Consider the following 22,578-nt stretch of genomic DNA (forward strand, 5'->3'; position numbering starts at 1 on the left):
GGAAGTTAAAAACTTCCCAAATCTACCAATTAAATTAAAATGAACTCGTTCCAGCTTGGTGTTGCAGTGATGCCGTTGACAAAACTACATTCCCCTTTAAGGCGTCCTCACGCTTCCCATACAAAACAGTTCAGAACAGTTATATTTTAGATTATTCAAAGTAACCTCACTTTGCCTTGATGACAGCATTGGACTCAGGTTTTTTTGTGACTAAAATCTCCTCTGCAAAATGTATTACATATGTTAAGTAATCTATAGAGAGAGAGAGAGAGAGAGAGGGGACAGGTCACAATTGTAAATGAGAACTTGTTCTCGACTGGCCTACCTGGTTAAATAAAGGTGAAATAACAAACATGGAATAGAAGAAGTATAGGACTCAGAGAGAGAGAGATAAGTGGGGGACTCCTACAAAGGGGGATAAGAAAGAGAACAAGAGAAATAATGTTTCAAAAGAAAGTGGAACAAGAAGAAGAGAAATCAGGGGAAGAGAAAGGAAAGAGGAAGAAGAAGAATCAAGGGAAGAGAAAGGAAAGAGGAAGAAGAAGAATCAAGGGAAGAGAAAGGAAAGAGGAAGAAGAAGAATCAGGGGAAGAGAAAGGAAAGAGGAAGAAGAAGAATCAGGGGAAGAGAAAGGAAAGAGGAAGAAGAAGAATCAAGGGAAGAGAAAGGAAAGAGGAAGAAGAAGAATCAAGGGAAGAGAAAGGAAAGAGGAAGAAGAAGAATCAGGGGAAGAGAAAGGAAAGAGGAAGAAGAAGAATCAGGGGAAGAGAAAGGAAAGAGGAAGAAGAAGAATCAAGGGAAGAGAAAGGAAAGAGGAAGAAGAAGAATCAGGGGAAGAGAAAGGAAAGAGGAAGAAGAATCAAGGGAAGAGAAAGGAAAGAGGAAGAAGAAGAATCAGGGGAAGAGAAAGGAAAGGGGAAGAAGAAGAATCAGGGGAAGAGAAAGGAAAGGGGAAGAAGAAGAATCAGGGGAAGAGAAAGGAAAGGGGAAGAAGAAGAATCAGGGGAAGAGAAAGGAAAGAGGAAGAAGAAGAATCAGGGAAAGAGAAAGGAAAGAGGAAGAAGAAGAATCAGGGAAAGAGAAAGGAAAGAGGAAGAAGAAGAATCAGGGAAAGAGAAAGGAAAGGGGAAGAAGAAGAACCAGGGAAAGAGAAAGGAAAGAGGAAGAAGAAGAATCAGGGGAAGAGAAAGGAAAGAGGAAGAAGAAGAATCAGGGAAAGAGAAAGGAAAGAGGAAGAAGAAGAATCAGGGAAAGAGAAAGGAAAGAGGAAGAAGAAGAATCAGGGAAAGAGAAAGGAAAGAGGAAGAAGAAGAATCAGGGAAAGAGAAAGGAAAGAGGAAGAAGAAGAATCAGGGAAAGAGAAAGGAAAGGGGAAGAAGAAGAATCAGGGAAAGAGAAAGGAAAGGGGAAGAAGAAGAACCAGGGAAAGAGAAAGGAAAGAGGAAGAAGAAGAATCAGGGGAAGAGAAAGGAAAGAGGAAGAAGAAGAATCAGGGGAAGAGAAAGGAAAGGGGAAGAAGAAGAATCAGGGAAAGAGAAAGGAAAGAGGAAGAAGAAGAATCAGGGAAAGAGAAAGGAAAGGGGAAGAAGAAGAATCAGGGAAAGAGAAAGGAAAGAGGAAGAAGAATCAGGGAAAGAGAAAGGAAAGAGGAAGAAGAAGAATCAGGGGAAGAGAAAGGAAAGGGGAAGAAGAAGAATCAGGGAAGAGAAAGGAAAGGGGAAGAAGAAGAATCAGGGAAAGAGAAAGGAAAGAGGAAGAAGAAGAATCAGGGGAAGAGAAAGGAAAGAGGAAGAAGAAGAATCAGGGAAAGAGAAAGGAAAGAGGAAGAAGAAGAATCAGGGAAAGAGAAAGGAAAGAGGAAGAAGAAGAATCAGGGAAAGAGAAAGGAAAGAGGAAGAAGAAGAATCAGGGGAAGAGAAAGGAAAGGGGAAGAAGAAGAATCAGGGAAAGAGAAAGGAAAGAGGAAGAAGAAGAATCAGGGAAGAGAAAGGAAAGAGGAAGAAGAAGAATCAGGGGAAGAGAAAGGAAAGAGGAAGAAGAAGAATCAGGGGAAGAGAAAGGAAAGAGGAAGAAGAAGAATCAGGGGAAGAGAAAGGAAAGGGGAGGAAGAAGAATCAGGGAAAGAGAAAGGAAAGGGGAAGAAGAAGAATCAGGGAAAGAGAAAGGAAAGGGGAAGAAGAAGAATCAGGGGAAGAGAAAGGAAAGGGGAAGAAGAAGAATCAGGGGAAGAGAAAGGAAAGGGGAAGAAGAAGAATCAGGGGAAGAGAAAGGAAAGGGGAAGAAGAAGAATCAGGGGAAGAGAAAGGAAAGAGGAAGAAGAAGAATCAGGGGAAGAGAAAGGAAAGAGGAAGAAGAAGAATCAGGGGAAGAGAAAGGAAAGAGGAAGAAGAAGAATCAGGGGAAGAGAAAGGAAAGGGGAAGAAGAAGAATCAGGGGAAGAGAAAGGAAAGGGGAAGAAGAAGAATCAGGGAAAGAGAAAGGAAAGGGGAGGAAGAAGAATCAGGGAAAGAGAAAGGAAAGGGGAAGAAGAAGAATCAGGGGAAGAGAAAGGAAAGGGGAAGAAGAAGAATCAGGGGAAGAGAAAGGAAAGGGGAGGAAGAAGAATCAGGGAAAGAGAAAGGAAAGAGGAAGAAGAAGAATCAGGGAAAGAGAAAGGAAAGAGGAAGAAGAAGAATCAGGGGAAGAGAAAGGAAAGAGGAAGAAGAAGAATCAAGGGAAGAGAAAGGAAAGGGGAAGAAGAAGAATCAGGGGAAGAGAAAGGAAAGGGGAAGAAGAAGAATCAGGGGAAGAGAAAGGAAAGGGGAGGAAGAAGAATCAGGGAAAGAGAAAGGAAAGGTAGACTTCTCGTTGCTAATAGGTGAAACCTGAAGAGACAGTTTGAATTGACTACAAACATTCCTTATTACACTAAGTCACATGTTGTAATACCTCCGTTACATTTAACAGACTTGTCCAGATCCAGTTACTGGGGCAGTCAGGGTTAAGTCACATGTTGTAATACCTCCATTACATTTAACAGACTTGTCCAGATCCAGTTACTGGGGCAGTCAGGGTTAAGTCACATGTTGTAATACCTCCATTACATTTAACAGACTTGTCCAGATCCAGTTACTGGGGCAGTCAGGGTTAAGTCACATGTTGTAATACCTCCATTACATTTAACAGACTTGTCCAGATCCAGTTACTGGGGCAGTCAGCGTTAAGTCACATGTTCTACTAACTTCCTGTTTTCCTTTGGAGTAGTTTGATTGGGCACAGTTCATGTCAATAGGGTGTGTGTGTGTGTGTGTGTGTGGGTGTGTGTGTGTGTGTGTGTGTGTGTGTCTGCCTGCTCGTGTGTGTGTGTGTCTGCTCGTGTGTGTGTGCGTGTCAGCTGGGGATGATTCATTTCTAGAACAATTATTTTTTAGTTCCAGGAACCGTCTCCCTTCTGTTAGCAGTGGTGGGTCTCTCTCTCTGTGTGTGTGTGTGTGTGCACGTCTTAGAATATCAAATACCACCACAGTAAGACACATTTTGTTCCTGGAAACTACCTCTTCATTTCCTACTACTGATGGGCTTCACTGCCTACCTGAGAGACGGAGAGACAGAGACGGAGAGGCGGAGAGGCGGAGAGACAGAGAGACAGAGGCGGAGAGACAGAGAGACAGAGGCGGAGAGACAGAGAGACGGAGAGACGGAGAGACAGAGAGACGGAGAGACGGAGAGACGGAGAGACGGAGAGGCGGAGAGGCGGAGAGGCGGAGAGACGGAGAGGCGGAGAGACGGAGAGGCGGAGAGACGGAGAGGCGGAGAGACGGAGAGACGGAGAGACAGATACGGAGAGACAGAGACTAAGAGACTGAGAGACGGAGAGACGGAGAGACGGAGAGACGGAGAGACAGATACGGAGAGACAGAGAGACAGAGAGACAGAGAGACAGAGGCAGAGAGACAGAGAGACAGAGGCGGAGAGACAGAGAGACAGAGGCGGAGAGACAGAGAGACAGAGAGACAGAGAGACAGAGGCTGAGAGACAGAGAGACAGAGAGACAGAGAGACTGAGAGACAGAGGCGGAGAGACAGAGACAGAGAGACAGAGAGACAGAGAGACAGAGAGACAGAGGCGGAGAGACAGAGGCGGAGAGACAGAGAGACTGAGAGACAGAGGCGGAGAGACAGAGAGACTGAGAGACAGAGGCGGAGAGACAGAGAGACTGAGAGACAGAGGCGGAGAGACAGAGGCGGAGAGACAGAGAGACAGAGAGACTGAGACAGAGAGACAGAGAGACAGAGAGACAGAGAGACTGAGACAGAGAGACAGAGAGACAGAGAGACAGAGAGACAGAGAGACGGAGAGACGGAGAGACAGAGGCGGCGAGACAGAGGCGGCGAGACAGAGGCGGCGAGACAGAGGCGGAGAGACAGAGGCGGAGAGACAGAGACGGAGAGACAGAGGCGGAGAGACTGAGAGACAGAGGCGGAGAGACTGAGAGACAGAGGCGGAGAGACTGAGAGACAGAGGCGGAGAGACAGAGAGACAGAGGCGGAGAGACAGAGGCGGAGAGACAGAGACAGAGAGACAGAGGCGGAGAGACAGAGGCGGAGAGACAGAGGCGGAGAGACAGAGAGACAGAGGCGGAGAGACAGAGAGACAGAGGCGGAGAGACAGAGAGACAGAGGCGGAGAGACAGAGGCGGAGAGACTGAGAGACAGAGGCGGAGAGACTGAGAGACAGAGGCGGAGAGACTGAGACAGAGAGACAGAGGCGGAGAGACAGAGGCGGAGAGACAGAGAGACAGAGGCGGAGAGACAGAGAGACAGAGGCGGAGAGACAGAGAGACAGAGGCGGAGAGACTGAGAGACAGAGGCGGAGAGACAGAGGCGGAGAGACAGAGGCGGAGAGACAGAGAGACAGAGGCGGAGAGACAGAGAGACAGAGGCGGAGAGACAGAGACTGAGAGACAGAGACTGAGAGACAGAGACTGAGAGACAGAGGCGGAGAGACTGAGAGACTGAGAGACAGAGGCGGAGAGACAGAGGCGGAGAGACAGAGGCGGAGAGACAGAGGCGGAGAGACAGAGGCGGAGAGACAGAGAGACAGAGGCGGAGAGACTGAGACTGAGAGACAGAGACAGAGAGACAGAGACAGAGAGACAGAGGCGGAGAGACAGAGACGGAGAGACAGAGAGACAGAGGCGGAGAGACAGAGAGACAGAGGCGGAGAGACAGAGACTGAGAGACAGAGACTGAGAGACAGAGACTGAGAGACTGAGAGACAGAGAGACAGAGACGGAGAGACAGAGAGACAGAGGCGGCGAGACAGAGACAGAGGCGGCGAGACAGAGAGACAGAGGCGGAGAGACGGAGAGACAGAGGCGGAGAGACAGAGGCGGAGAGACAGAGACTGAGAGACAGAGGCGGAGAGACAGAGACTGAGAGACAGAGGCGGAGAGACTGAGAGACAGAGACAGAGAGACAGAGGCGGAGAGACAGACTGAGAGACAGAGGCGGAGAGACTGAGAGACAGAGGCGGAGAGACAGAGGCGGAGAGACAGAGAGACAGAGACAGAGAGACAGAGGCGGAGAGACAGAGGCAGAGAGACAGAGGCGGAGAGACAGAGGCGGAGAGGCGGAGAGACAGAGGCGGAGAGACAGAGGCGGAGAGACAGAGGCGGAGAGACAGAGGCGGAGAGACAGAGACGGAGAGACAGAGACGGAGAGACAGAGGCGGAGAGACAGAGGCGGAGAGACAGAGGCGGAGAGACAGAGAGACAGAGGCGGAGAGGCGGAGAGGCGGAGAGACGGAGAGACTGAGAGACTGAGAGACTGAGAGGCGGAGAGGCGGAGAGGCGGAGAGACGGAGAGGCGGAGAGGCGGAGAGGCGGAGAGGCGGAGAGGCGGAGAGACGGAGAGACGGAGAGACTGAGAGACTGAGAGACTGAGAGACTGAGAGACTGAGAGACGGAGAGGCGGAGAGGCGGAGAGGCGGAGAGGCGGAGAGACGGAGAGACAGATACGGAGAGACAGAGACGGAGAGACAGAGGCGGAGAGACAGAGGCGGAGAGACAGAGAGACAGAGGCGGAGAGACAGAGAGACAGAGGCGGAGAGACTGAGAGACTGAGAGACTGAGAGACAGAGAGACAGAGAGACAGAGAGACGGAGAGACAGAGGCGGAGAGACAGAGAGACTGAGAGACAGAGGCGGAGAGACAGAGAGACTGAGAGACAGAGGCGGAGAGACAGAGGCGGAGAGACAGAGAGACTGAGAGACAGAGGCGGAGAGACAGAGAGACTGAGAGACAGAGGCGGAGAGACAGAGAGACTGAGAGACTGAGACAGAGAGACAGAGAGACAGAGACAGAGAGACAGAGAGACAGAGAGACAGAGACGGAGAGACAGAGGCGGCGAGACAGAGGCGGCGAGACAGAGGCGGAGAGACAGAGAGACAGAGAGACTGAGACAGAGAGACAGAGACAGAGAGACAGAGAGACAGAGACGGAGAGACAGAGGCGGCGAGACAGAGGCGGCGAGACAGAGGCGGAGAAACAGAGAGACAGAGAGACTGAGACAGAGAGACAGAGAGACAGAGACAGAGAGACAGAGAGACAGAGAGACAGAGGCGGCGAGACAGAGGCGGAGAGACAGAGGCGGAGAGACAGAGGCGGAGAGACAGAGGCGGAGAGACAGAGGCGGAGAGACTGAGAGACAGAGGCGGAGAGACTGAGAGACAGAGGCGGAGAGACTGAGAGACAGAGGCGGAGAGACTGAGACAGAGAGACTGAGACAGAGAGACTGAGACAGAGAGACAGAGGCGGAGAGACAGAGGCGGAGAGACAGAGGCGGAGAGACAGAGGCGGAGAGACAGAGAGACTGAGACTGAGAGACAGAGACAGAGAGACAGAGACAGAGAGACAGAGGCGGAGAGACAGAGGCGGAGAGACAGAGGCGGAGAGACAGAGGCGGAGAGACAGAGGCGGAGAGACAGAGAGACAGAGGCGGAGAGACAGAGAGACAGAGGCGGAGAGACAGAGACTGAGAGACAGAGACTGAGAGACAGAGACTGAGAGACAGAGAGACAGAGGCGGCGAGACAGAGACAGAGGCGGAGAGACAGAGAGACAGAGGCGGAGAGACTGAGAGACAGAGGCGGAGAGACAGAGACTGAGAGACAGAGGCGGAGAGACAGAGGCGGAGAGACAGAGGCGGAGAGACAGAGACTGAGAGACAGAGGCGGAGAGACTGAGAGACAGAGACAGAGAGACAGAGGCGGAGAGACAGACTGAGAGACAGAGGCGGAGAGACAGAGGCGGAGAGACAGAGAGACAGAGACAGAGAGACAGAGGCGGAGAGACAGAGGCGGAGAGACAGAGGCGGAGAGACAGAGGCGGAGAGACAGAGGCGGAGAGACAGAGGCGGAGAGACAGAGACTGAGAGACAGAGACTGAGAGACAGAGAGACAGAGGCGGAGAGACAGAGGCGGAGAGACAGAGGCGGAGAGACAGAGGCGGAGAGACAGAGGCGGAGAGACAGAGGCGGAGAGACAGAGAGACAGAGGCGGAGAGACAGAGGCGGAGAGACTGAGAGACAGAGGCGGAGAGACAGAGACAGAGAGACAGAGGCGGAGAGACAGAGGCGGAGAGACAGAGGCGGAGAGACAGAGGCGGAGAGACAGAGGCGGAGAGACAGAGGCGGAGAGACAGAGAGACAGAGGCGGAGAGACAGAGGCGGAGAGACTGAGAGACAGAGGCGGAGAGACAGAGACTGAGAGACAGAGGCGGAGAGACAGAGGCGGAGAGACAGAGACTGAGAGACAGAGGCGGAGAGACTGAGAGACAGAGACAGAGAGACAGAGGCGGAGAGACAGACTGAGAGACAGAGGCGGAGAGACAGACTGAGAGACAGAGGCGGAGAGACTGAGGCGGAGAGACAGAGAGACAGAGACAGAGAGACAGAGGCGGAGAGACAGAGGCGGAGAGACAGAGGCGGAGAGACAGAGGCGGAGAGACAGAGACTGAGAGACAGAGACTGAGAGACAGAGACAGAGAGACAGAGAGACAGAGGCGGAGAGACAGAGGCGGAGAGACAGAGGCGGAGAGACAGAGACTGAGAGACAGAGGCGGCGAGACAGAGAGATGGAGAGACAGAGACAGAGAGACAGAGGCGGAGAGACAGAGACAGAGAGACAGAGACAGAGAGACAGAGGCGGAGAGACAGAGACAGAGAGACGGAGACAGAGAATGAGACGGAGACAGAGAATGAGACGGAGACAGAGAATGAGACGGAGACAGAGAGAGACACAGAGAGAGAGACAGAAGCAGAGCTAGAGACAGACAGGGAGACACAGAGAGAGACAGAAAGACAGAAAGACAGAGAGACAGATAGAGAGACAGGGAGACACAGAGAGAGACAGAAACACAGAGAGACAGAAAGACAGAGAGACAGACAGACACAGAGAGAGACAGAAACACAGAGAGACAGAAAGACAGAGAGACAGAGAGACAGACAGAGACAGAGAGAGACAGACAGCGAGACAGGGAGACACAGAGAGACACAGAAAAACAGAGAGACAGAGACAATCACATTAGAATGCAACCAAACATTTCAGATAAAGAATTATTAAAGCCTTAGACATGTAGAATCAGCAGCTCCTCCTTTTAGGTATGTTGATCAGTGTTAAATAGAGCTGTAGGCCTGTAATGATCCAGTCATGGTAAGTGGATTACAGAGGGCTGTAGGCCTGTAATGATCCAGTCATGGTAAGTGGATCACAGAGAGCTGTAGGCCTGTAATGATCCAGTCATGGTAAGTGGATCACAGAGGGCTGTAGGCCTGTAATGATCCAGTCATGGTAAGTGGATCACAGAGGGCTGTAGGCCTGTAATGATCCAGTCATAGTAAGTGGATTACAGAGAGCTGTAGGCCTGTAATGATCCAGTCATGGTAAGTGGATCACAGAGGGCTGTAGGCCTGTAATGATCCAGTCATGGTAAGTGGATCACAGAGGGCTGTAGGCCTGTAATGATCCAGTCATAGTAAGTGGATCACAGAGGGCTGTAGGCCTGTAATGATCCAGTCATGGTAAGTGGATCACAGAGGGCTGTAGGCCTGTAATGATCCAGTCATGGTAAGTGGATCACAGAGGGCTGTAGGCCTGTAATGATCCAGTCATGGTAAGTGGATCACAGAGGGCTGTAGGCCTGTAATGATCCAGTCATAGTAAGTGGATCACAGAGGGCTGTAGGCCTGTAATGATCCAGTCATGGTAAGTGGATCACAGAGGGCTGTAGGCCTGTAATGATCCAGTCATGGTAAGTGGATCACAGAGGGCTGTAGGCCTGTAATGATCCAGTCATAGTAAGTGGATCACAGAGGGCTGTAGGCCTGTAATGATCCGGTCATGGTAAGTGGATCACAGAGGGCTGTAGGCCTGTAATGATCCGGTCATGGTAAGTGGATTACAGAGGGCTGTAGGCCTGTAATGATCCGGTCATGGTAAGTGGATTACAGAGGGCTGTAGGCCTGTAATGATCCAGTCATAGTAAGTGGATCACAGAGGGCTGTAGGCCTGTAATGATCCAGTCATGGTAAGTGGATCACAGAGGGCTGTAGGCCTGTAATGATCCAGTCATGGTAAGTGGATCACAGAGGGCTGTAGGCCTGTAATGATCCAGTCATGGTAAGTGGATCACAGAGGGCTGTAGGCCTGTAATGATCCAGTCATAGTAAGTGGATCACAGAGGGCTGTAGGCCTGTAATGATCCAGTCATGGTAAGTGGATCACAGAGGGCTGTAGGCCTGTAATGATCCAGTCATGGTAAGTGGATCACAGAGGGCTGTAGGCCTGTAATGATCCAGTCATAGTAAGTGGATCACAGAGGGCTGTAGGCCTGTAATGATCCAGTCATGGTAAGTGGATCACAGAGGGCTGTAGGCCTGTAATGATCCAGTCATGGTAAGTGGATCACAGAGGGCTGTAGGCCTGTAATGATCCAGTCATAGTAAGTGGATCACAGAGGGCTGTAGGCCTGTAATGATCCAGTCATGGTAAGTGGATCACAGAGGGCTGTAGGCCTGTAATGATCCAGTCATGGTAAGTGGATCACAGAGGGCTGTAGGCCTGTAATGAGGGCGGCGGTCCTTGAAAACAATTTACTAAACAATTTAGAAAGTAACTGTAAATGCAGAAGCTGCTTAGAAAATACAAACTAAAATTAGGAAACCTGTTCAACAGTTGAAGAATAACAAATCTTTGTTTCCTAGAAATTATGATAGACAACACAGACACTAACCTTGTGTCTCACAGCAGTATTCGTCTAAGTGGATACCCCATTTTTTAAAACCTTTATTTAACTAAGTCAGTTCAGAACAAATTCTCATTTTCACTGATGGCCTAGGGACAGTGGGTTAACTGCCTGTTCAGGGGCAGAATGACAGATTTGTACCTTGTCAGTTCAGGGGTTTGAACTTGCAACCTTCCAGATACTAGTCCAACGCTCTAACCACCAGGCTGCCTGCCGCCCCATAACAAGTCCGTAGATCCAGCTCACTGCACACATGCCTTTCACCAACAACAAGAAATGTCATGACCTTTTGGACCATACGTAACTTACACGGACAAATGTTTGAATTGTGCCCATAATGAAATTGACCATCAAGTCAGAATATGACCTTTACAGTTTTACAGACGTTTACAGCTTAAACTGTAACCTACATGACATCACATGAACTAAATTAAGTATATAGCTGGTGTCTATTCCACTGTCTCATCAGCCCAGCCAGGTAATTTATAAACTTGATTTCCACTATAAAAAGCATCTAGACATTATCTCACATTACTTTTAGTCTAATATTTAGTTTTCAAAAGCAGATATTTGTATTAACCTTGCTGTCTGTCTCTCTGACATTTGTAACATCGTTTCAATAGTCAAATTCGATTTCCAGCTGTCCCATAGTGATGAACATGTTGGGAGTCGGGACGATACGGACAGACAGACAGCGTTTCTCATACAGTCAAAAGCGTGAATCAGCTGGCATCCTTTTTATGGATATATACAAAGAAATGTCAATTGGAAACAAAGTGCAGTTAGTTTGAAGTCTTTCCAGCTTCAGTTTGAAGTGATTGTGTTAACTGTGTTGTTGGCTAGCTCCTTTGAACAACAGCGTCCTGACGAGAGAGCACATTTTCTATGCCAAGTGAAATCACACCTCATTAGCTCATTGTTATGGATGTATCTAAATAAATGTCACTAGAACACAGCTTAAACAAATACAAATGAATCTACTTTGTTGTTATTCTGGCTGCACTTTTTGACGTGACTGTAAGTTAGCCGTAGTTGGCTAGCTAGCAAGCAAGAGATAAGAAGTTGACAGCCAGTATGGCAATAGGACATTTAGAACAAACAAGAGAGACAGAGAGAGACAGAGCAACGACGGGTTAGGTAGCAACCCTAGATTTGTGTCGGGACTATATCTTGTGGAAGGACGAAATAGGAATCAATTCATCAAAATAAAAAAAATTTATTAAAATATGTCAATCATTATTTAAATATGCGGGTAACCCGTTGTATAAAAACGATAATGACCTCGAAGCCGGTGTTTAGAGGACATATTGACCCGGTTTGCCTGCCCTCGAAGACGGTGTTTAGAGGATATATTGACACGGTTTGCCTGCCTTCGAAGCCGGTGTTTAGAGGATATATTGACACGGTTGCCTGCCCTCGAAGACGGTGTTTGGAGGATATATTGACACGGTTGCCTGCCCTCGAAGACGGTGTTTGGAGGATATATTGGCACGGTTTGCCTGCCCTCGAAGACGGTGTTTGGAGGACATATTGACACGGTTGCCTGCCCTCGAAGACGGTGTTTAGAGGACATATTGACACGGTTGCCTGCCCTCGAAGACGGTGTTTAGAGGATATATTGACACGGTTTGCCTGCCTTGAGAAGCCGGTGTTTAGAGGATATATTGGCACGGTTTGCCTGCCCTCGAAGACGGTGTTTAGAGGATATATTGGCACGGTTTGCCTGCCCTCGAAGACGGTGTTTAGAGGATATATTGGCACGGTTTGCCTGCCCTCGAAGACGGTGTTTGGAGGATATATTGGCACGGTTTGCCTGCCCTCGAAGACGGTGTTTGGAGGACATATTGGCACGGTTTGCCTGCCCTCGAAGACGGTGTTTGGAGGATATATTGGCACGGTTTGCCTGCCCTCGAAGACGGTGTTTAGAGGATATATTGGCACGGTTTGCCTGCCCTCGAAGACGGTGTTTGGAGGACATATTGGCACGGTTTGCCTGCCCTCGAAGACGGTGTTTAGAGGATATATTGACACGGTTTGCCTGCTCTCGAATTCATCAAAACCATTACCAATGTATCCTCCAAAACACAGGCTTCTCAAATCAAATCACATTTTATTGGTCACCCACACATATTTAGCCGATGTTATTGCTTGTGTTCCCCCAAACAGTGCATGTTTATTTATATATATTTATATGAAACAATTCACAATGCATAGAAAAAATAAAAAAAATAAAAAAAATAAGAATATATAAATATTAGGATGAGCAATGTCAGAGTGGCATTGACTAAAATACAGTAGAATAGAATACAGTATATTCATATGAGATGAGTAAAGCAATACGTAAACAGTATTAAAGTGACCAGCGTTTCCATGTCTATGTCCACAGGAAGGCATCCTCTAAGGTCCAGGGTTGAGTAACTACACTTAAATGTAATTGCCTTCAATCTCTTTAACATTTGTACTATGTCAAGGTTGTGAGGAAATGTGTGTGAAAGGGTAGAACAGTTTAATTATTTTTAATCCACCATTGTTGGCCTGCCTGTGCCAGGTGTTTGTGATTGTTAACTTGTCTGGGAACGCAACAGCCAATGAAATTGCAGGGCGCCAAATACAAATCAACAGAAATCTCATAAATCAAATTCTCAAACATACAAGTATTTGGCACCATTTTAAAGATAAAATTCTCATTAATCGAGCCACAGTGTCTGATTTCCAAAATGCTTTACAGCGAAAGCTCCACAAACGATAATGTCACAAAAAGCACAAATAGAGATAAAATGAATCACTAACCTTTGATGATCTTCACCAGATGACACTCATAGGACTTCATGTTACACAAGACTGGCTAGGCCACTCCAGGACCTTGAGATGCTTCTTATGGAGCCACTCCTTACTTGCCCTGGCTGTGTGTTTCGGGTCGTTGTCATGCTGGAAGACCCAGCCATAACCCATCTTCAATGCTCTTACTGAGGGAAGGAGGTTGTTGACCAAGATCTTGCGATACATGGCCCCATCCATCCTCCCCTCAATACAGTGCAGTCGTCCTGTCCCCTTTGCAGAAAAGCATCCCCAAAGAATGATGTTTCCACCTCCATGCTTCACGGTTGGGATGGTGTTCTTTGGGTTGTACTCATACTTCTTCTTCCTCCAAACACGGCGAGTGGAGTTTAGACCAAAAAGCTCTATTTGTGTCTCATCAGACCACATGACCTTCTCCCATTGCTCCTCTGATCATCCAGATGGTCATTGGAAAACTTCAGACGGGCTTGGACATGCGCTGGCTTGAGCAGGGGTGCGCTGCAGGATTTTAATCCATGACGGCGTGGTGTGTTACTAATGGATTTCTTTGAGACTGTGGTCCCAGCTCTCTTCAGGTCATTGACCAGGTCCTGCCGTGTAGTTCTGGGCTGATCCCTCACCATCCTCATGATCATTGATGCCCCACAAGGTGAGATCTTGCATGGAGCCCCAGACCGAGGGTGATTGACCGTCATCTTGAACTTCTTCCATTTTCTAATAATTGCGCCAACAGTTGTTGCCTTCTCACCAAGCTGCTTGCCTATTGTCCTGTAGCCCATCCCAGCCTTGTGCAGGTCTACAATGTTATCCCTGATGTCCTTACACAGCTCTCTGGTCTTGGCCATTGTGGAGAGGTTGGAGTCTGTTTGATTGTGTGTGGACAAGTGTCTTTTATACAGGTAACGGGTTCAAACAGGTGCAGTTAATACAGGTAATGAGTGGAGAACAGGAGGGCTTCTTAATGAAAAACTAACAGGTCTGTGAGAGCCGGAATTCTTACTGGTTGGTAGGTGATCAAATACTTATGTCATGCAATAAAATGCAAATGAATTACTTAAAAATCATACAATGTAATTTTCTGGATTTTTGTTTTAGATTGCGTCTCTCACAGTTGAAGTGTACCTATGATAAAAGAATTATAGACCTCTACATGCTTTGTAAGTAGGAAAACCTGCAAAATCGGAAGTGTATCAAATACTTGTTCTCCCCACTGTATCTATACATATATATATATATAGTGTACCAAGTATATTATTATAGTATTCTGGAAATTAATGTTGTTGTTTTTTAGAAATGTAATTGTGATGACGTAGGCTATTCATCGTTGCAGAGCTGTGTACGTAGGTATGCCCGTACAGTTTTTGGAAAATTTGTAGTATGGAATGTGGATGGGGCTCTCCCTCTTCAGAGTGCTGTAAATGTGTGACTCAGAAGATCTCTCAGTTCTGATGACGATGATGTAATGCGAATATGACGTCATGGGAACTGTTGCTATTTGACATGATTCTTCAGAACAGGAACAAAGAATAATTATTTACCGGTTTCCTTTCTCTAATGTACAACCGTGTAAGCAGTGGTGGTTCTAACTTGTATGTCTCCCTGGGCGAACCCCCCTTCAGCGCCCCCGAACCAAAGAAAAGCATCATTTTGCACTAACAGTCATTGTTATTCAGACATTAGGAACAACACACATAAATAATCATAACATTTAAAACGATATAAATATAAAAATATATACAAAAAATTAAACTTATAAATATTTTAAAAAGTAACAAAGACAAATAGAAACTAATTCGTTGATTTGTCCCTCAAGCATCAATACATTACCCATCCCGCAACACTGTCAACCAATAGTCAAGACTACATTACCCATCCTGCAACACTGTCAACCAATAGTCAAGACTACATTACCCATCCCACAACACTGTCAACCAATAGTCAAGACTACATTACCCATCCCGCAACACTGTCAACCAATAGTCAAGACTACATTACCCATCCCGCAACACTGTCAACCAATAGTCAAGACTACATTACCCATCCCGCAACACTGTCAACCAATAGTCAAGACTACATTACCCATCCCGCAACACTGTCAACCAATAGTCAAGACTACATTACCCATCCCGCAACACTGTCAACCAATAGTCAAGACTACATTACCCATCCCGCAACACTGTCAACCAATAGTCAAGACTACATTACCCATCCCGCAACACTGTCAACCAATAGTCAAGACTACATTACCCATCCCGCAACACTGTCAACCAATAGTCAAGACTACATTACCCATCCCGCAACACTGTCAACCAATAGTCAAGACTACATTACCCATCCCGCAACACTGTCAACCAATAGTCAAGACTACATTACCCATCCCGCAACACTGTCAACCAATAGTCAAGACTACATTACCCATCCCGCAACACTGTCAACCAATAGTCAAGACTACATTACCCATCCCGCAACACTGTCAACCAATAGTCAAGACTACATTACCCATCCCGCAACACTGTCAACCAACAGTCAAGACTACATTACCCATCCCGCAACACTGTCAACCAACAGTCAAGACTAAACCAATTCTCCTTGGTGCCTTGCAGACTGGTTTTATATTATTCTTAATGATTTCACACAAACCAGAAAAAAGCAACAATATGTCTGTGAAACGATATATTCACAGTATTATGAATGAATTGTGGTTTATTTGGTAGTGTTTTGTAGTGTGACTGATTTTACTAATTGCATTAGTACTGTACAGTTAGAGGTGCACTATTTTATAGATTCCCCCGCTCCCCCTACCTCAGTCTTACAGTGGGGAGACCTGAGGTCAAACTGAGGTCAAACTACCCCCGCCCCATCTCTTACTTCTGAGTGGGGAGACCTGAGGTCAAACTACCCCCGCCCCATCTCTTACTTCTGAGTGGGGAGACCTGAGGTCAAACTACCCCCGCCCCATCCCTTACTTCCAGTGGGGAGACCTGAGGTCAAACTACCCCCGCCCCATCTCTTACTTCTGAGTGGGGAGACCTGAGGTCAAACTACCCCGTGCCATCTCTTACTTCTGAGTGGGAGACCTGAGGTCAAACTACCCCCGCCCCATCTCTTACTTCTGAGTGGGGAGACCTGAGGTCAAACTACCCCCGCCCCATCTCTTACTTCTGAGTGGGGAGACCTGAGGTCAAACTACCCCCGCCCCATCTCTTACTTCTGAGTGGGGAGACCTGAGGTCAAACTACCCCCGCCCCATCTCTTACTTCTGAGTGGGGAGACCTGAGGTCAAACTACCCCTGCCCCATCTCTTACTTCCAGTGGGGAGACCTGAGGTCAAACTACCCCCACCCCATCTCTTACTTCTGAGAGGGGAGACCTGAGGTCAAACTACCCCCGCTCCATCTCTTACTTCTGATTGGGGAGACCTGAGGTCAAACTACCCCCGCCCCATCTCTTACTTCCAGTGGGGAGACCTGAGGTCAAACTACCCCCGCCCCATCTCTTACTTCTGAGTGGGGAGACCTGAGGTCAAACTACCCCCGCCCCATCTCTTACTTCTGAGTGGGGAGACCTGAGATCAAACTACCCCCGCCCCATCTCTTACTTCTGAGTGGGGAGACCTGAGGTCAAACTACCCCCGCCCCATCTCTTACTTCTGAGTGGGGAGACCTGAGGTCAAACTACCCCCGCCCCATCTCTTACTTCTGAGTGGGGAGACCTGAGGTCAAACTACCCCCGCCCCATCTCTTACTTCTGAGTGGGGAGACCTGAGGTCAAACTACCCCCGCCCCATCTCTTACTTCTGAGTGGGGAGACCTGAGGTCAAACTACCCCCGCCCCATCTCTTACTTCTGAGTGCGGAGACCTGAGATCAAACTACCCCAGCCCCATCTCTTACTTCTGAGTGGGGAGACCTTCCCAGGCAGTAGCTATTGAGAATTTTCCAGACCATGTGTTTTAATTATTAATTGCAGAAGAGCTTTGAGCTAGAAACCCGAAGTGGGTGGCCAGCAGAGATAGATGGGATGGGCTGAGGGTTGGTATGTGGAATTGGAGACAGGTGAGAGTGGAGTTGCTGTGTGAGAGATGGTCAAAGATAAAAGTCAAAATATAAAATAAAAACATGTGTAAATGAAAGATAATACAAAAAAAATGTTCATGTGTTACAGGAATTAAATTCCTCTGTTTTTAATGCCCAATTAAAATGAATCACTGTCAATTCATAAGAGTTTGTAAGACCCTTATTTGTATAAAATGGACAGAGACCAGCCTTTGAAATCAACCAGCTGCGTTTATTCTCGTGAGTACTGCCCCTTACACATTTTACCACAGGTTATAAACTGAAAATGACGTCATCAGTTTTAGTACCAGCCCGTGTCATCTCCGCTCTAGTACAAAGGCTGTATGGTTCTCACATTGTCTCTCCCTATTAAGATTATATATGACCGAGCCTAGGCCAGCTTGTGTAGATAAGCCTTCTAGCCAGTCTGGCTATAAGTTCATTCATTTCTACCATGGTACAGACAGTCATTGTTCTAATTCTTGATTATATTTGCACACAGTATATTCAGTACTAAGATTAAAAAGAAAATTCATACATATACAGTAACATAATAGTATTCTGATTAGTACATGTCCTGATTGAAATGTATACATAATTAGTCATCATTGATAAAAAGTCCCTTAACACATGAATTGAATGAGTGTTTGCCTTTGCAGGTGTTTGTACACGTGCATATACACACACTCTCATTCAAATAAACACATACATGTAATAGTACCAGACATGTACACAAACATATACAGTTGGCATTGCTGTTATGATTTTAATTGTCCTAGGTGTCCTTTGTTTTAAATTATCATTTTTTATTTATTTTGCTGTTTGTTTATATATATATTTTTTTGTTGTTGTTTGCTGTTTTCTTCTGTCTTTTCCATTTTGTCTCAGCTTCTCCTGGTTGTTGGCGCATTGGGGGGTTCTTGGGGGTGGGGAATGGAATTAATTGTATTTTTTATTTATCTTCCTGTGGGGGGGACTTTGGGAGGGGTCTCGATTGGTTGAGGGAGAGCTATTGGGGAACGGTAGGGGGGGGGGGGATCTTGGAGGGTTTCGGGTTCACATTTTCTGGCTTGGTGGTAGATCGGTGAACATGCCCCTGAGCAGAGCCTTGACCCTGGATGCTTCTGTGTGTCGCTCTGAATGGGAATCTGCCAGGACCTAGGATCAAGAGAGACGCTCAAGTGTTTCAGTACTATATCTCTTGACACAATGATGAAAATAATCATGGCCTCTAAACCTTCAAGCTCCATACTGGACCCTATTCCAACTAAACTACTGAAAGAGCTGCTCCCTGTGCTTGGCCCTCCTATGTTGAACATAATAAATGTCTCTCTATCCACCGGATGTGTACCAAACTCACTAAAAGTGGCAGTAATAAAATCTCTTGAAAAAGCCAAACCTTGACCCAGAAAATATAAAAAACTATCGGCCTAAATCGAATCTTCCATTCCTCTCAAAAATTTTAGAAAAGGCTGTTGCGCAGCAACTCACTGCCTTCCTGAAGACAAACAATGTATACGAAATGCTTCAGTCTGGTTTTAGACCCCATCATGGCACTGAGACTGCACTTGTGAAGGTGGTAAATTGCCTTTTAATGGCATCAGACCGAGGCTCTGCATCTGTCCTCGTGCTCCTAGACCTTAGTGCTGCTTTTGATACCATCGATCACCACATTCTTTTGGAGAGATTGGAAACCCAAATTGGTCTACACGGACATGTTCTGGCCTGGTTTAGATCTTATCTGTCGGAAAGATATCAGTTTGTCTCTGTGAATGGTTTGTCCTCTGACAAATCAACTGTAAATTTCGGTGTTCCTCAAGGTTCCGTTTTAGGACCACTATTGTTTTCACTATATATTTTACCTCTTGGGGATGTCATTCGAAAACATAATGTTAACTTTCACTGCTATGCGGATGACACACAGCTGTACATTTCAATGAAACATGGTGAAGCACCAAAATTGCCCTCGCTAGAAGCATGTGTTTCAGACATAAGGAAGTGGATGGCTGCAAACGTTCTACTTTTAAACTCGGACAAAACAGAGATGCTTGTTCTAGGTCCCAAGAAACAAAGAGATCTTCTGTTGAATCTGACAATTAATCTTAATGGTTGTACAGTCGTCTCAAATAAAACTGTGAAGGACCTCTGCGTTACTCTGGACCCTGATCTCTATTTTGAAGAACATATCAAGACCATTTCAAGGACAGCTTTTTTCCATCTACGTAACATTGCAAAAACTAGAAACTTTCTGTCCAAAAATGATACAGAAAAATTAATCCATGCTTTTGTCACTTCTAGGTTAGACTACTGCAATGCTCTACTTTCCGGCTACCCGGATAAAGCACTAAATAAACTTCAGTTAGTGCTAAATACGGCTGCTAGAATCCTGACTAGAACCAAAAAATTTGATCATATTACTCCAGTGCTAGCCTCCCTACACTGGCTTCCTGTCAAAGCAAGGGCTGATTTCAAGGTTTTACTGCTAACCTACCTACAAACGCTACGGTCACAAGACGCAGGCCTCCTAATTGTCCCTAGAATTTCTAAGCAAACAGCTGGAGGCAGGGCTTTCTCCTATAGAGCACCATTTTTATGGAACGGTCTGCCTACCCATGTCAGAGACGCAAACTCGGTCTCAACCTTTAAGTCTTTACTGAAGACTCATCTCTTCAGTGGGTCATATGATTGAGTGTAGTCTGGCCCAGGAGTGGGAAGGTGAACGGAAAGGCTCTGGAGCAACAAACCACCCTTGCTGTCTCTGCCTGGCCGGTTCCCCTCTTTCCACTGGGATTCTCTGCCTCTAACCCTATTACAGGGGCTGAGTCACTGGCTTACTGGGGCTCTCTCATACCGTCCCTCACCTGAGTGGGTTGAGTCACTGATGTGATCATCCTGTCTGGGTTGGTTTTGCCTAGTTAAATAAAGGTAACAATTTTTTTTAAATATATATGTGAACTACACATAAAATTGTACTTGAAGGAAAATTGTTCCATGTTTGTGGCCAGGGAGCACGTACCTGGGGTCAATTAAATTGATAAGCCTCTTGAAACCTTCATTTTGACTGTGCTAATTGGTAGCATGTCCTTAGCAATGCAATTCATAATAGCATTTGTAACGTCTTTGTCCTTTCGATGTTTGCTTGAAGGGCATAAACTCTTGTCAGTGTTGACTGCTTCGGGCAGACATCCCTAGTTTGGCTGGTGATCGAGGGGCGTTTATCAACACTGTGGCTCAAACTCAAACTCCCTGCATGTTCTAAAGAGTGATTTTGCTTCAGATGTTGAAAAAGGTTTGTCGTATTACCAGACTTCGTAGCCACCTGTCTACGGCACAATTTGCACCGAACATTTGCTCTGCTCTTTGTCGGGCTTCAAAAAGCCAAACCACTTCCAAATTACTGAAACAGTTGAACCTTTTCTAATCAATCATTTCTTCGTTGGAAGCTGCTCCTTCTCCATGGCTATCACCGTCACTGTTTTCGCCTACATTTTCCATGGTTAATCGTGGCTACTCCATCACTCGAAGTGCTAAGTGTTTTTTTTAGTGGGCGTATAGTGCAAATTGTCACTTCTCCGCACGTTCCTAGCAGCGTCACAGAGGTGAAACGGACCACTGTACCTAATTATTCTATATCAACATTATCGAAAATGAATCTAGGCGTTTTTTTATATCGTTATTGAGGGAATTACCTCGATAATTATTGATATTGATTTATCGCCCTGATAAGAAGAGCCAAGACTGGAAGGTAGTTGTATTCATGGACCAGCTTGACTTTTATAAAAGTCGATTTGAACTCACAGGCTCCGGTACTTGAGAAATATAATTGACTGTATATTTCCACAACATAAACTGCCTAGCTCACAAACTAGAATCAGGGCGCCCACTCCGACAAGGTTAATTGACCCCCAGTCCCACACGGTGACATGATATCATTAACGTAATGTGCAAATGAGCGATAGAAAAAACGATTGGGGAAATGTCACCATTCCGAATTTGTTGGTGCGGGTGCCTCGTGCCGCCCCCGGCAACATGCCGCCCTATACCTAAATCCGCCACTGCATGTATGCATGTGCACTCGCACTCCCACACTGTACAAAGTTGACGTCAATCTTGAACTCTTGGGGTCTCAATGAGTCCATCAGTCCAGAATCCTTTGCGGCACTGATGAGACTCCTGAGATTCAGCCACATCATCTGATGGGCCATGGTATTGTGTGTACTCTAAAAAAATATATCTAATGTTTTACTGGATGATCTTCTGTATTTTCTCAACACATTTTCAGTTTAACCACTTTACAGGTCATTTACACTATTTACCCAAACACGCACTACTGCCTGTTCGGTATTAGGCAGTGTCACTACAGAGACATCTGCCGACTGCCCTGTTGCCAACCTTTTGTTTTCAGGATAGGTTTCGCCCTGAATGTTGAACACGTCTGTGGTAAATAACTTAGGGCAGCCAAACTGAACTGGCGGACCACGGTTTGGACCTAGAGAAGGGTCAATTGGGACAGTACAACATTGTATTTTGTTATATAAAAGTGAATACATTATTTTTAGACCGTTTATTATTTATTTATTTCAACTGTTGCGCAGCGGCCTCTAACTCAGCAATCTCTCTTTCTCGCTCTCTCTCGAAGCAACACCCACCTCTACTAGTGCCCTGTCTAATCCAATCGCTTGGTTATATGCAAATACAAGAGGCCGCATTTTATCCAATCACAATCTAAATATCCTCTGCAGAACCTTGGGCCAAGAAGGCAGAAAGAAACAGCAGGGGTTCAAACTTAAGAATCCAGTTCCTATATTTGAATATAAAAACGTATTTTATCAAACAAAACTATTCTACATTTTATCTCTGCGAGTCTCAGGATGACAAATCAGAGCCAGATTACTGAATGTAAGTACATAATTTACCTTCAGAGGTGAATGTATCAAACCAGTTGCCGTGATAAAAGTTCTGTTGTGCACTCTACTCAAACAATAACATGGTATTTTCACTGTAAAAGCTATTGTAAATTGGACAGTGCAATTAAATTAACAAGAATTTAAGATTTCAGCCCATATAAGACATGTCTATGTCCTGGGAAATGTTCTTGTTACTTAAAACATCATGCTAATCACATTAGCGCAAGTTAGCTTAACCGTCCCGGTGGAGGGACACCGATCCTGTAGAGGTTTTAACCAATTCAAATTCCAATATGAGAGGTCCACCAAAGTCCTTGTCAATTCCCTGACAGCCCAACAATGAGCAATGGGAGGGTTCACTGAGGATAGCTTGGGTTTAGTGAAAACAAAACAAAAAAAACATTTTCAGACACTGAGATGGTAAAAAGAATGTATGTGTGAAGTTGCTGACGCCTTGCTTGAAGGTAAACAAAAAGATGAGCTCAGAGAAAAGATCAAACCGATCCCACTGTCAGATTCCACAGCAATGAGGAGAAC

At 46.4% G+C, this 22,578-nt stretch overlaps 1 protein-coding gene across 1 annotated transcript in view; it reads left to right on the forward strand.

Annotated features, from left to right (window-relative positions):
- Nucleotides 1–22,578, forward strand: part of LOC118375692 (uncharacterized protein C21orf62-like) — a 51,448-nt gene that overhangs the window by 7,811 nt on the left and 21,059 nt on the right. The gene's annotated exons all lie outside the window — the stretch shown is intronic.

The sequence above is a fragment of the Oncorhynchus keta genome, chromosome 34 (assembly GCF_023373465.1).
Source record: "Oncorhynchus keta strain PuntledgeMale-10-30-2019 chromosome 34, Oket_V2, whole genome shotgun sequence".
NCBI lineage: Eukaryota > Metazoa > Chordata > Actinopteri > Salmoniformes > Salmonidae > Oncorhynchus > Oncorhynchus keta.